Below are 11,934 nucleotides of genomic sequence, written 5' to 3' on the forward strand. Positions count from 1 at the left end.
GTGTGAGTTGTATATATCGGCTGTAGAGATGTCAGCCTTCTCTTGAGTATAATCTAGAATACTCAACAGCGATGTCTCTTTCCAGAAGACCTGACCAGGTTACTTAAAATAATCCATTGACCTTGTTGTAAAACCTGTCAACTCAGTCTGCTCTGATTAGCAAGTGAGGAAGGCCCGCTCCATCATTGGCTGCAAACAGGACTTTCCGGAACAGGTTTTGGAGAGGAGGAAACTGAAGAAATTATTGTCCATATTAGATAACCCGGACCATCCTCTCCGCCACCTACTGCAGGGACAGCGGAGCACGTTCTCCAACAGACTGCTTCAGAGCCGCTGTCACAAGGACATACAGGAGAACATTCCTGATACAGGAGAACATTCCTGCAAACTGCAATTAGTCTGTACAATAAATCACCTATGGCCAGATCCTCCTCAAATTGAATATCAATAAACCTTGCACCACTTTCACTTTATACTTTAGATACACTGTATACACTTTTATTTTAATTTTATTTTAATTTTTAAATTTTCATTTCCTTTATTATTATTTAAATTCTTAAATGTAATATGTCCTGCCCTGCTATTTTATTGTATCTTATTGTCTTGTATATATGTAAACATGTTTGCTGCTGCGTCAAGAAATTTCCCCGTGGGGATGACTAAAGATCTTATCTTAACATGCCAGAAAAATCTGGTGCACCTTTGCAAAGTCTACAAGACGTGGATGGAGACTCTCATATTGGGGACTGTATATTCTAATGAGCCTGCAGTTAACATGGGAAGGAGAGACAAATTTGATTGTTTTGTTGAATTACATATTTTCTGATCTTGACATCTTGACTGCCTGGGTTGGAAGATACCCAAAATACATATTTGAAGCCAATATTACACGTTTTACTCCAGTACATTTATCAGTTACTTTCCACATTCCAATTATTATTACAACATATAATTCCTTACATATAACTATTACATATAATCATGTATTAGGTTACCCATCAGTATAGAGTATAGCTAAAGTGATCCCCTCCTTTACCAGCCACAGCATTAGTGATGCATACACATGAATGTATTTACTTTTGATGGTAATACTTTTGTACTATTTTTACACTGGTTTTGCTATTTTTGCTTAAGTAAAAGATCATAAAGTTAAACGTACTTCAGTTCTGTATTGTAGATACAGTATAGTGGGATTTCCCTAGTATTTAACACTAGGGGGCGCCATTGTATCGATAATATTCAGCAAGCAATTCTTCCCCCTCACTGTTTTCAAAGTTTGTTGGTGGTTCACCACAACAGGGTAGATCAAATCCGTTCTCATAATATAACGTGAACTTAAGATTTAAAATTAGGCAAGGATTGCAATTAACATAAATGAATACCACAGTATATATTGTTAGAGGAAAAATAGTATGGACCAGGAAACATCTCAATTACATCACGTGACGTGTGCAACAAAAAGAAAAAAGATTAACAGTGGTTAGCTGGTATTGTTTTGGCATTTCCACACCTTAAACCAGAAAAGGCCTGGTGGGTACTGTTACATCAGCTCCTGGGACACCATCTGCATCTGCCCCCCCTCCCCCATCTAACTCAGTGCCCCTTTAATCCTGCTGCCACTCCCTGTATGGTTTTCTCCAGGTTCACGTGATTGACTGCAGGTGTGCTGGAGTCAGAGCCGAGCTACACCAGCTGCACCTCATCTTCGTAATCAAGCCTCTACAAATACTCAACCCTGCCACTTCTGCCCTGCGAGATCGTAGACTCTGCTACTGGTCAGTGTTGTGGCGCTTTGAGACAATGCACTTCCAGTTTAGTTATAGCCAATTTTGCAGTCCGATCACTAGTGATGGCGAGATGAAGCTTCCTGAAGCTGTGAAACTTTCCATCCAATTGGTTCACACATGGGCCGAAGCTTCATGATGCTTCATTTGCTCTACTGCGCCATCAAGTGGACAATAAATGCAAAACAGGCAGAGTGATTATAACGACACTATGACTTTGGTGTGTGTGTGAAACGTTGAATTGTATAAATGAACGAATGATGTTTGTGATCCCAATACATAAACTATGAACTTGTTAATATGGCGTCTGTCTTTATAATACAATGGTGAGGTGGTGGAAACAAATTGGGGAGACTGTGCTTATGTTACAACATTTTATTCATTTTTATTTAAAAATAGCAACATTTCCACAGTGCTGGGCTTCAGGCGGTTTCTTTTTTTAGAGACAATTTCACCTGCTTTTGAAAATACCCTTTCACAGGGCACAGATGAAGCTGGGTTAGAGAGAAAAGCAACAAAGAGTGTATACAAATTCGGATACACGTTTTTCCACCCTTCCCAATACTCTAGGGGGTTCTCCAATCTTCTGATGTTTGGTTCACCCAGGTACGCTTGGACCTCCACTGTTGCCTATGCATTGACATTTGGGGTCCTTGTTTGCAGGACTGTGGTGTCCAAACGACGCCACAGTTTGCTTCCCAAGACAGACAAACAGGCTGTAAGTGACTAAATACAATAACACAATTCGAAAGTATCCAGTATCCATTACCTTGAGTCACAGGCTGAGAAGCTTCTGATACCTGTGGTTCTGTTGACGATGACGAGGAGGAGGAGGAAGACGCACTGTTTCTTACACCAGTACATTCTGAAGTGAGCCTCTTCTCGGCATCTGCCGCTTTATTGGGGCTAAAGAAGCCTATCTTTTTAAACCTGAGATCGAGCAGTGTCGCCAGTGACATCACGCTCATTGATTGCAGCGTGGACAGCTTCTCCCTTAACTGTCTCCTCAGACTCTCAGCCATTGCTTTGGTCTCTGCAGTTTGGACAAGTCCCATTTCTTCCTCCAGTGTGTGGTGTAGCATAGATAAAAGAGGAATGACTTTTGAGCCAGACACTCTCTTCTCCTCTGACAGCTCAACTGTGGCGTCATTGAAAGGCGACAGCACTTTCAGACATTCTGCCATAATGTCATACTGTTCGGATGAGAGTGGCACAATGTCAGTCCGTAGACCTGCCAAAGCTGCTCCCACAGGTTCCCTGAGGTCATGCATACGTTGGAGCATGTGGTAGGTGCTGTTCCAGCGAGTATCCACCGCTTGGACTAGCTTCAGTGTTGGCCGGCCCAATTGCTCTTGCATCTGTGTTAGCCTCTCCTATAAGATTTGCCAACAAAATTGGATTAATTCAAGTGTCTGCAGCAATTTAAACAAAACAGCGTAATTTAGAATATTTCAATGAAATAAAGGAATTCACCTTTGCAGTGGTGCTGCTCTTGAAATAGCCCACTATCTTTTGAGAGTTTGCACGGATGTCAGACAACACAGTGTTTTGATCAAGAGCCTTTCTGATCAATAAATTCAAAGTATGCGCCACACAATTTGTGTGACGCAAACAAAGTTCCTTGGCACAAGCACCCATATTTGCTGTGCCATCTGTCACAAGGCAAGTAACTTTATTTGCAATGCCCCACTGTGACATAAGTTCTGCTTTGACTCTTGCCAAATTTGTAGCAGTATGTGCCTCGGGGAAATGCAGCACCCCTAAAACAACAGAATGCAAAGAGGTGCTTTCATCTATAAAATGGCATGTCACAGCCAGATAAGCATCAGTGTTGATAGAGGTCCACATATCTGATGTTAGACTAACAGCAGATGCCTTCGACACAATGGCTTTGGCTTTCTCCTTGGCTTCCTTATATCTTTTCTCCACCATAGCTTTCAAAGCCTAAAGGAAAGAAGAGAACACTCTTAAAATGGCACATATGGGAAAATAGGGTAAATGCTTCTTGTGCTCATATACACACCTGCCTAGTGGGGAGAACATAGGTAGGGTTGAAAGCTTTAACAAGCTTTCTGAACCCTTTATCCTCGACAATAGTGAAGGGCTGAGAATCCTCAATCACCATATTGACCAAGGCCTCATCCACATCAGTCTTCTTTCCTGATGACAAAAACAAATGCAGTATTCAATTAAAGATGTCATTAATTAATCACATTTAAAATATAAATGAATGTTGTCTAATACAAAACCAACCATGCAATTTTATGTTTGCTGTCTTATCATTGCATTGTAAAATCGCTTACCTGAGCTTGGTCCACCTTGGTTGGTCTCCTTGTTTTCATGCAGGGCTCTATAATGCCTCAGCATAGATGAGGTGTTATTGTTGTATCCAAGTTCTTTTGAACACAACAGACACTTCACCTTTTTAAAATACCAGAAATTAGAAGAAATACATTAGAACCAGGGATACACTGTGTTGTCACATTCATTTACAGTATATTACAATAGTTATTATTACTATATGCATAACTTACTTTATTAGGAGAGATATGCTCAAAATGTTCCCAGACAGGGGAACATCTCCTCTTTCTTGCTGGTTCCATCGCAAAAAAAGAAGTTTGATTACTTTGCAAACAAATGCGCAATAATAATTATGTCCCAAATGCACACAATGTGATCGGGGAATCCATTGCGTTTAGATGCCCCTTATATTTCGAATCGCGCGCCAAATACAAACCATTTTCCGAATCAGTCACGTAGTTCAGCAGGCTCGCGAGGCTTCGAACGTCATCACATACGTCATCAATACACGCCTTGATACGCGCTTCACAAAAATCTTCCTGGATTTCTCGACACACGCTTCGAAGCCTCGACACGAAAGGACACATCACTACCGATCACTGGTCCTAGTTTCCTGCCTGGTCAAGCCCTGCTGCTCTGCCCTAGAACTTTGCATTACTCGGTCTCCTCTGATCTCCCTCAGGCTCTGCACGAAAAGCTCTTTTCCCCTTATTCCTGTCGCCCACGTATCTGCACCTGGGTTCACCTGTTCTGCAGCCACATGTAACAATAAGACCTGCGTACCAACATGAATCCAGCAGATGCAACTTCTCCTCTAGATTCCCTCTACCAAGCCCTCGGTGACCAAGGCCTCATGCTCGGACAACACGGTCATATGCTGAAAGGCCTGTTAACTCAGGTAACGGGGTTGTCACAGACCTTGTTGAAGGTCTGCGACAACTCGCAGCCCGGAGCTCCCAACTTTCTCCTGGCCCTTCGCGGCCAGCCAGCAGCCCCTCTCCTCTGCCCCCAGAGCTCTTTGTCCCTGCTCCTGTGCCTTACGCTGGTGACTTCAGAGATTGCAGATAATTGTTGGTATTTGAGCAACAGCCCCATTTGTATGCCAAAACTCTTACCTGATGAGCTGCCTCAGGGGAGCTGTGCTTTCCTGGGCGTATGCGGTGTGGGAAAAACAGGGTTTCCCCTGCCTCAACTATTCCAGCTTCATGGAGGAGATGAACAAAGTCTTTGATCACCCCGACTACGCTGAGGCTTGTGCCAGAAGACTTTTCGCTCTCCGTCATGCTCCCGCAGTGTCGCCAAAATGGCAATTGCATTTCGCATCCTTGCTGCTGAGAGCGGCTGGAATGAGGAGGCCCTAAATGCCGTTAATGAGACCATTAAGGATGGGTTGGTGTCCAGTGATGAGCCCAGTGGGCTTGATGAACTTGTATCATTAGCCATCCGTGTTGACAACCGTTGGAGGGAAAGGGCAGGTAAGAGGGCATGCCCTACACCATGTGTCATGCCTCGTTCCGCTCTCCTGACTGCCTCTTCTCCCAAGTCTCTTCCAAAACGAGAACAAATGCATCTCAGCCGGCCCCCCTCTCTCACAAGAAGAAAGACAGCGGCGGATGATGTTGAGGAGTTGTCTGTATTGTGGCCAGGCTGGTCATTTTCTTTCCACCAAAAAAAAGAGGAGACTTGGCAGGAGTGGGCGATATACTACTTAGCCAAATGGCCTGCGCATCTCCCTCCAGATAAGACGGCACTCTAGGGAGTGAGCCCATTACCCTGCCCACTCTCATGGACTCGCCAACGAGAGTTTCATAGACCGAAAGGCTACTCTTACGGGTCTGACTGAGCTGTCCCTCAGGTACCCACCAAGAAAAGATCAGATTTCACATAATCCACTGTCTCCCTTGGTCCTTAATTAAAGTTGCACAACCCATAGTTTAACTGGCTCACAGGAGTTAACATCATGGAGCTCTTTGTCATGCAAACTGTTTATAGTCTGTTCTTGCCCTTGTTTTCTGGTCCTCAGTCCTTCTCAGAACCTCCAGACCTTTCATCATTCGCCCAGGAACCACGCCTTGTTGCTGCCTCCTCACCAACCATACAACCATCCTCCAGCCTGGAGCTCCTCCCAGTAGCCGGTGGTATAACCTTTCTTGTCCCAAACATGAGGCTATGGAGAAGTACATTCAGGACTTGTTCGTTGCTTCTCTACAGGATATTTTTCTAAAAGTTGAATCCAAAAGCATTGCCCATTCATTGTTAATTGTTCATTGGTCCTTTCAAAATGAAACCCTCGACTGAAAACTTCCGGCCTCTCTCAGGATCCACCCCACCTCCCATGTTTCTCCTTTTGCTGCAGCTCCTCTACCTCCCCAGGTCATCTGACATTCTGCCTCTCCTTTGTGGCTTGTGGACTTTGGGAAGGATCCAGGCCTGATGAATGCTGCTGGGGGCCGCACAGTCAGATTCCTGGACCATCCTCATGCAGAATTTCCACATCTTAAATCTGACGCCAGGGACATCATCTGTCATGCTAATTCCCCTATCCAGCACCCATCAAACCTATGCTCTGTAATAAAATCCCTTTTCACTTTGTTTCAGTTCCTTCCCTGTGGCTGCACCTGGTTTAACTTGTTCTGCAGGTCCCACAAAACCTGAAAAATAATGATTCGATCTGGTGACGATAGTGAAGTATTTAGCATCGAAAGAGCAAGGAGGATACATTTGTGACTCAAAAAGCTGCTGCCAAATTAATTATGATGTTCTATGTCTGCTTGATGTGTATTTGGGCAACTATTTTTCAGCACATTTACCTGAATAATGTTATAAAAGGGATAATATATGTATTGTGTATTCAGCTTGTTCTGGTGACGTAGAGTTGCCAATATTTGTATTAAACCAGCTTTAAATAACCCCATGGAAGGTTTATTGTTTTGTTTTTATTGCCTGCATTGTATTTGCCTTATTGCCTTTGACATATGCATAGTTATTGTATTGTTTGAAGAATTTATAGAAGCTTTATGCTACTTCCTCTCTAATAGGTAAATAAGACTTTTATTTTGAAAAGGTTAAAAGGAAACGCAGTTTTGTTTGGACGGATGCGCATTTAAATCTGCAAGAAAGTGTAATAGTTTAATGAACCCGTATGAGGCTAAAGCTCTTACGGTGGTGATAGTGTACACGTTTAATGAATGTATTGTGACCCAAAAGAAGAAAATAAAAGAGTAATTTCACCAGCAGTAAGTTTCATGCCACTTCATATACGGGGATCCGTTACACCAGCCTTGAAGTAGGACGTGAACAGAATGTGCTTATCCCACCTGTACATGCTATCCAAGTTCAGAATATGAGTTAAATACTTAATTATAAGCACCTTGTTCTGTGGGAAGCGTATGTGCGCCTGTGGCTCGGAGGTTAGAGCAGTTGAACCAGACTAACCTGAACCCAGCACATTGCTAATGCTTAGGGATGGGATAGATGTAGAGGCCACATTTCCTGTATGACAATTGTAATACAGTTTAAGTTAATCTATTATACTGCATAGTTTTGAAAAGAAAAACACCAACAGAGGATCTAACTGTTATGACACTGTTATTGCAAAGCCGTTGAGCAAACGTAGAGCAAAAAGCAGAAGAGGCACACAGATGTGTATCAGTTATGTACAATATGACTGCCGAAAGTCCTTGTAACGACTTGGTGACTCTAATGGAACTGCATGTCTACTATGCAGTATAGTAGGCTACACTCGTATCTACATAATATATGTGCTGTCAGGCAAATTCACAAATGTCCTCGAATGTTTTATTTTCAAACAATATAATAGTTTATCATACGTGCAACTTATATATTTCAGTGGCATCCTATCGCATGGTACACATTATGAATGTAACAAGCTGGCAGATGCTAATTTCAGCTACATCAGCGTCCGTATTGCTTTTTTATAAACGTGCGTCATATTCAGAGTTCCTAGTAATTGAATGTCCTGACTTCAATAGCCTCAAGGACTCCAGGGGCCTGCACTGGTAGTGTTGGCATGGTAACTACACTTTTTTTTGAATAAATGTATTTAGCGGTGAACGTCCATCACTCTCTCTCCGCTCTGACTCTGCCGGCATCCTTATTAAATTCCCATTAAGCTTTAATGAACTGAAGTCATCCATTTTGGTCAAAATACGAGCTCAAGCGCTGTGCACATGGATCAGCCTGTCCTCATATTTCATGTTGTGCTCTAAATCCATCCTGCTTATTCTGGAACTTCCTGGTGCAGTCGTTGATGAACAATTTCCTTTTTGACAGCTTTTTTTAGGACCTTCTGGTTCAGTGCAGCTCAGAATCCTCTGTTCAGGAACAAATAACAAAGCTGATAAATATTTTGAATTCACAGAGATGTGGTCTTTATTTATAGAATTTCTTTAAATGCCAACAGTTTCTGATTACTTTGCGGAAAATAAGATGTTACCTACTAAACATATAATTATGTTAATTAATAATGTGTTGCCTTTTCAGCCCCAACAAGCATGGCTTTTAGCTCTCAATTTCTGTCTGTTGTTTGGTCTGTTGGTCAGTCAGTCCACCACCTTGGTCCAGTCTGAAATATCTCAACTAACAGAGCTGCTATTGTGGTATAAAGTAGTTAACATGCTGGTTACATGTTAATTAATCACAAAATGATAATCCAATAATAATTCTGCATAGAGAGTACTTTGACTTTTGATACGTTAAGCATATTTTGCTTGTGGGACTGCTATATTTTTTATGAAAGCGGCTACAATCACACAATACAATATGTTAATATCAGATAGATCTCATGATTACTATGTGAAACTCTGCAGTTCCCCTCAGCTCAACGGACAGTCATTGCATCATAAAGTTCATTATTTTGGCTTTTCAGTTTGTAACTTTACTTATTTGGTTCACTGTTACCGCTCTCTAAAGCTTTGTCTTCTGCCGCAGATGGCTTTTTTCAGTGAATAAACTCACTGTGCTCCAAACAGCAGACAAACACAGTTAGCAACTGGCTGGTGGACATACTGTTGTGGAGTATTTCTCAGCATTAGAGACAAATATTTCTCTCAGGAGTTGATGGAGATCAAAACAGAGTTAACAACCTAAATGGCGATAACAATGTTGGTGTTGTATTCATAGCTTGTTTCTGCTGAATGCAGGGTTGGAGGGTATTCATTTACTGGATTTGGGTTATGATTATCTCTGTAGGTCACTGCCATGACAAAGCAAACCTCCTTCAACACTTACTAAAACAAGTTTATTGGGAGTCTGAGTCGCTTTAGGCTGTGGCCTTCATCGGCTCACAATAAGGTTGGTCTTCATACTATAAACTAATTATGGAGGTTTAACCCTTATACTGACATATCATTCTATTTGTATTTATTTTATCTTCTTCATCTCTTATCATACACAGCAGACTGCTTGGGTTTGACCTGCATGCTTCATAGAAGATGAACAAATAATAAAAAGGAGATTTTTGCATTTAAAAAACACCCTTGATCAAATAAAACAATGGCCTCTCCCTTTATCAGTTGCAGAAACTGTGAAACATGAAAGGTACAGCTGCAAAGAGGTGTGTGGAGATCACACGCAGTGAAAACTAACGGAAGACTGTAATCTAAGTGCAGTAAAAAGAACATTAACAACGACTTTAGATCATATAAATGATGTATGCAGAGTATTTGGGGATGAAGACTTTTGGTTTCTCTCCAGTGACAGAATGGAGGATGTGGTCAAACCAAGTACAAAAGTGGCAAACTGTTAAAGTGCTACAGCTAATTGGCTTGCAGAGCTTGCTGCTTTGTCAACCTAAGGAGTGCAACGTGTGATTATTGTCATTGCATGTCATTTGTCTGTCTGTCCTTGCTGAAAAGAAAATGTGAAGCGGTCACATAGACATTAAGGTACTAGTATTTGTTTTACAAGCACTATCACTGCATAAGTCCACAGCAAACCTGTTATCTTCTGTGAAATATTGACAGAATCTAATAGAATAAACACCAGTCCATAGAGTACCGCAGTCATTTCCCGAGCACCTATCGTACAAAGACTGGAGGTAAACCTTAACTTATCAGATAATTCTATGGCCGCCATATCATATCACATTTTATAGCAGCTCTAAAGATGGAGATGTAGAATAAGGATGGATTTTAATTAACCTTAACATTGGCTTGTTGCGGGGAAACTGAACCAACTTTTTCATCGACATTCTCACTTTGCAACCCATCTGCATGACATCTGATCAATTTTGACCTGGTGTGTAACAGCTGTTACAGAGTTCAATGGTTTATAATGTAAAATACATTTTAAAAACATCTTCCATCAAAAAAAGAGATCATCTTGGAGCACTACTGAATTTGTGGTGCAGTAATAATAGGGTCAGCCAGTTTCCATCATTTAGTGGGATAACATGAGCCAAATACTGGAGACAATGTTATATACAATATTGACTATATAATACCTTATATAATATATGTCAAGCGTTAGGACCTTTAGTACAACATCAGCAATTAAAGAAATCTGAGAGCTGCTGCAGTTTGCCTGTGGAGTCCCTAATATTCTCACTCCAACACATGGTCTGTGGTCTTTTGAAAGCTTGGTTTGATGAAAAACATTTGTCGGATTCATTCATTTGTTTATTGAATTTGACTGCCTTGCAGGATTCAACAGGGTGTTAGTATAGGCTTCTATGTTTTTGTATCCTGATTTGATTGTTCTGATAGCAGTTTTGCATTTAACCCTTAAAATGCCTAAATACTGAGCAGCTGGTTGGGTACAGGCTATGTCCTCCACTAAGTCAGCAGTAAACAAGGTGGTTGTCTAAAGTGTTTTTAAATCCGTTTGATTGAGCCATGCAGAGACTAAAAGTCTCTGCTGCTTCTATTTAGATGATTATCTTTTAAACTGTCTCTGGTGTAACTTTGATACTGTATACTGTACACACAAAATGAATAGTATAATTACTGTGACAATAGGGGCCTTCAAGCTATTCGGTCGTACATTCCCTGAAACATCAGTACTGTTCACTGACTGCTGTGGAATATCTTTTTGTGTCACTCCATTCTGAACATCGGCTCTGTTCTTAGACTTTGACTCCCTACGTTATGCAGAGGCCTTACATCAAAGCGTTCTCTCCCTTCTGTATGTATGTGAGAAGGTCTTATCTTTTCTCTCTGTTCAGATACATTAGTAAACTAGTCTCTTGGTGAAAGGAGGGACGATAAGACCACCCAAACCAGACTTACCTGTGCACAGGTGACAGAGGAGTTGGGTCACTCAATATCCCCTTAACAAAACATTGACCAGTACCGTTGTCCTTTTAACATCCCTAATTGCCCCCTTTTCCAAGCAAAAAGACACCTGCCCTAACCTCACCAGGACAGGATAATATCAACATTTATACATAACACCTTTTGGGTGATTTTTTTACGAGTGTAAGCAGAGTTGTTTGGAAAAACCTCATGCAACAAACTGCGTGAATCATTCCGACTTGGGCCTGACCCTTTGCGAACACATTTCCAAACAACTCTCCTAGTTGCATCAGTTACAGTTATATGCACAGCAGCCCAGTCAGAAAACCATTATAAAGACCAAAGTTACAACAAAGTGTACTTATTTTATGTATGGAACATATGGTTTACCACACGTTTTTATAAATAAAAAAAATATAGCATGATGCAACCACAGTATGATTAAAACGGTGCTTACAAATAGATTACGTTGCCCGTTTACCACACGTTTTTATAAATAAAAAAAATATAGCATGATGCAGCCACAGTATGATTAAAACGGTGCTTACAAATAGATTACGTTGCCCGTTTAAATAGCGTAAGTGCTTCCAAATTGT

The sequence above is a fragment of the Cyclopterus lumpus genome, chromosome 1 (assembly GCF_009769545.1).
Source record: "Cyclopterus lumpus isolate fCycLum1 chromosome 1, fCycLum1.pri, whole genome shotgun sequence".
Taxonomy (NCBI): Eukaryota; Metazoa; Chordata; class Actinopteri; order Perciformes; family Cyclopteridae; genus Cyclopterus; species Cyclopterus lumpus.